General features: G+C 37.6%; 1 pseudogene; it reads left to right on the top strand.

The window, feature by feature from the left end:
• Positions 1-2,617: 2,617 nt before the first annotated feature.
• LOC142635274 (vignain pseudogene) lies at positions 2,618-3,410 on the top strand (annotated as a pseudogene).
• The last annotated feature ends 1,222 nt before the right edge of the window (positions 3,411-4,632 follow it).

The following is a 4,632-nucleotide window of genomic DNA, read 5'->3' as shown; positions in this document are numbered from 1 at the left end:
TACCCTAAGCCATATTCATCCATTGTCAACAATAAAAGGAAAGCTTAATGAGTAGGGAAGAGAGATGCAAACACAAGATAACACCGAGACGTGTTATCAAAGAGGAAATCGAAGAACTCGGCAAAAAACTTTCAGCGACCCTCCAAGTCGAAATCGATCCACTAGAGAATAAAGTTGGAGTACATGAATAACAAAAGACCCTCCAAACCTAGTCTATCCTATGTATTTGAGCTCTACAAGCTCCTGCTACCAACTAATTTCTCGGAACCTTGTCGTTTCTAGCTTTCTAGATCCCGCAATTTACCCTGATTGCATCTGCCAATGAATGGCTCCTTCCAATGCTTCTCAGTAGCACCAAAATCTCACTTTACACTTAGAATGAGTGTGGTAAGTGTTTGGGCTAACAACCTTTCAAAGATATAGAAATTGAGAGGTAAGAGTTGAGGAAAACAACAAGGAAATGTGTATATGATTGTGGGTATGACAATCTCTATCTCTCAAGTATATTTTCTAGAGTTTTTTCTCTGAAAAGTACTCCTTACAATTTGTGGGTAAGGAGAGTATGGGTAAAGACATGGTAAAGCAAAACATAACATTTTGCCAAATAGAGAGTTTCGCAGGTTGGCCTTACCCGCGAGATACTCACGAAATATCCAACCTGGCACGACTCTTCATCTTCTAGTCATGTGCTCTACACATAGCTCTTTTAGCGGGTAAACTTCTTACAAGCCAGTCGCGAAATCCACTTGTTCATCCTTTGAAGCTTGAGTCTTCACCAACCTCTACACTCATCCCTTACAATTAATCCCACATAGATACAAGGAAAATTATTAAAGAAATTACAATCAAATTTGACACGGAATTAAAGTCAACACAACATAGTTGAAAATCACAATTTTACAATCTTCTCAGTAGTAATTATATCCAATTTAATAGTCGTAGTCTAGCTCAGTGAACTAGCACCTTTTTCGTTGGATTAGTAAGAACTAAGAATCGACATCAAAAATCAGGCAAATTGCATAAAACTGAAAGGGCAGGGCGAGACAAGTCATTGGTTTGTACTGAGTTCTTTCATGCTTGATTGGCAGAGGTCAATCTCTTTTATTTACCTTAAAACTTTAAGGATGGTTCATGCATTGTGGTAGTCTAATTCCTTATTGATTAATAACTAGATGCTGTTGAATTGCATCTTTGATCACTGAAATAGTTAAACTTAATGTCAACATTCTTAGTTCTAGCTATTACTTGAAATACTTTTGACGATTATTACTTAATGACAACCATACGAGCCATTTGAAGTAAAAATTGGAAAACTAGGAAAGAAACAGCTGCAAGAATCTCTGGTCATCATCATCAATCCAGAACACTCGTGTGCATACGGTCAGAAAGTCTGTATGGAAACAACTTAGATGAAGGGATTGACGGCAACACCACATTCATTGATGATAGGTCTTGCTAGAAAGTTGGTTGCCAGAACTTGAGAATTCATTATTGTTCTCCACAAAGAACAATAGCCAGCCACAGTTAGGGTCAGAGGTATAGCAACAGTCCAGTTTGACAAGTGCATCCAATGAAAGCCAAATTAACTGTTAAAGTCACCTAAGAACTTAAAAGAGGGTATTAATCCTATAAACTGACAAACATATGAGCAATTACGTGAATTGAAAATGAAAAAAAATAGGAAAGAACAACTGCAAGAATCGCTAGTCATCACTCATCAACATCAGTCCAGAACACTCCGGAATAAATTAATGGATACAACTTGGATGCATTGACAGCAATACTAAATTTATAGATTGATGTCTTGCCAAAACTCTCAAGTTCATTTGTATTCTGCAGAAAGAACAATAGCCAGCCACTGTCAACATTATTGCAATAGTCCAGTTTGAAATGTTAGATGCATCTAATGAAAGCCAGTGAGGATGCTCATCTCCTATATATTGGGAAAATGTATGCTGTCTTCCTTACCATTCATTAATCTTCCAAAGTTATTGCCAAAGAACCCTCTTCTTGTAAATAATGGCTTTTAAAACACAGAAACAAACTTATCACAGTCATTATTTATTCTGGGAACTTTGATATCTCAAGCCATGTCCCGCACATTGCTTGAAGCTTCCCTTGTTGAGAGACATGAGCAATGGATGGCTCAGTATAGATGCAACTATCTAGACAATACAGAGAGAAAAGTATTTCAAGGACAACATAGAATATATAGACAAACTCAATAATGAAGGGAATCAGACGTTCAAGCTACGTGCCAATGAATTTGCAGACTTAACAAATGACGAATCCATTTCCTCTCCTGCTGGAAACAAGATTTCCAACCAGACAAATTCTCTCGAAACAATAACATTCAAGTACAAAGACCTGACCAAAATTCCAATGGCTATGGATTGGAGAGAGAAAGGAGCTATTATGAAAAGGTTTGTTAAAACCTTGAGCGAGATTATGGAGAAACACTCAACTTGAATTGTTGAGAAGGGTTCACTGACTTTAATATAATGCAAGAAGAATCTGTACGAGGCAATTGAATCTATACACGGCAAGTCTACCATATCAAATCCCTAAAATAATGCTAAACTATATAGAGGCAGAAAATGCAATAGTGTCGTTGACTATGTCTTGCCATATTGATCCCAATCTGGTGCTGGCAGTGGCTTCTTACAGTTAGAATGAATTGTTTCCTTATTATTCTTAACATATTACATCCATTAAGAAACAAGACCACTAGGGTAAGAGGATCGCATTATCTGAAACTCAAAATTTTATTTTCAATTGCCGCACTTCTTGTTGGCCTTACAAGATTTCTGTTATGGTTTATTATTATGCATGCAGAATGTTGCTGGGCCTTTTTAGCAGTGGCAGCAGAAGGGATCATCCAAATCAAAACTCACAACTTAATCTCTATGTCTGACTTTTGGACTGTGCTGTGGAAGGTAATCATGGCTGCCATGGTGGTCCCATGGATAATGCCTTTTCGTATATAAAACAAAACATAGGACTAGCCACTGAAGAAAATTACCAAATGAGGCTATAAATAAAACTTGTGACCAAGAAAAGGAATCTATTTATGCAGCTTACATGAGTGCATTTGAAGACGTACCTTCTAATAATGAGAAGGCATTAATACAAGCAGTGGCCACCCAGCCAGTTTCAATTGCCATCGACGCTTATAGTCATGACTTTAAGTTCTACACCAGCAGTGTTTTCACAGGAGTGTGTGGACCAATTTAAACCATTTTGTTATTGCAATTGGGTATGGAACAAGTGATGATGGTACCAAGTATTGGTTATTGAAGAATTCATGGGGAACCAACTGGGGTGAGAGCGGCTACTTGAAGATTCACAGAGGTACTGGAGCTCCAAAAGGATATGGCCTTAACAGGAAGGCTTCCTATACAGTTGCTTAAGTAGTCCAATGGTTGACAGATCACGTCACAAGTAAAGCTCTGTTTTACTTATCAAAAAAAATATTGCTCTCTTTCACTATATGTATGCTTCATTTATAGACTGTAAAAACGCATGTATTGCTACTTGTAACATCTTTTTTTGATAGGTGAAATAAATAATAATATTTAATTCTAAGCTTCCTCCTGAATACTCGAACCCTAGCTCCTGCTCCTGCTCCTGCTCCCACACCCCACAAACTCTTTACACTTGTAGAGTGACCATCACACCAAAGACACACGGTACTTGTAACATCAATTCTAAACTTAATAATAAATAAGCCTAATAGCTATTTTTCCCATAAATAGATAGTGTTTTCTTCAGAATTTGGCACGTTAAAGTAGTCATAAGCCTAAGTTAGGCCTGAAGTATTGACAAGACAACCTAATGTGAGCTGGGAATGATACAAGTAAGGTTTCAATCAACTTTAAGAGCAAAAAACAATATAAAAGCATTAAGAACATCTATTTTGTTTTCTTCAATTTTGAATGGTGCAGCTACTAATAACTTTTCCATATTAGTCAATGTAGTCTCTTTTTTTTGGTAAATAAAAAATGGGTAGAAGGAGACGACTAGTGTGACTTCCCTACATGGGCGCAACCATAGTAACACTCTACCTGCTCCCAAGCGAGACCCCATACTTTCGATCTGTGTGAGAAACTCACTTATTTTTTAGGTCGACCGTTTGGAATGGAGATGGAATATATAAGGAGCATCAACACACAGCTAGTTGTTTGACGCTTGGACCCAAGTCCTAAGACTTGCTAGCCCGGTATCTTACCAACTAGACAACCCGAATGTTAGTTACAAGTCAATGTAGTCATAAACCTGTTCTAATTAGATTGTAGTTTGTACATAAGAATTGCATGTGTGTCTAGAATCTATACAAGGTACAAAGAAGGCCAATACATTTCTAAGAAAACAACTAGAAGTCCACAGTGGAGCATGCGAACTTGATAATTCTATCATAAGCTCCAATGAAATGAGAAGTGTTTAATAACTTCAAAGAGAAATGACCTCTTATTTATATTCCCTTACATTTAAGCTAGTTTGCACGGACACGCCATTTTTGGCGACGTGTCCATGTCCGACACGTGTCGGACACCGGAACCGATACGATTCGCCAAACGTCGGTGTCCAAGCAGTGTCTGTTTTTTTTTTTTTTTTCACTTCTCCGACACGTCT

This window comes from Castanea sativa, chromosome 5 (genome assembly GCF_040712315.1).
Source record: "Castanea sativa cultivar Marrone di Chiusa Pesio chromosome 5, ASM4071231v1".
Lineage (NCBI taxonomy): Eukaryota > Viridiplantae > Streptophyta > Magnoliopsida > Fagales > Fagaceae > Castanea > Castanea sativa.
Note: the sequence above shows the minus strand (reverse complement) of the source record. Positions and strands in the feature narration are given on the sequence as shown.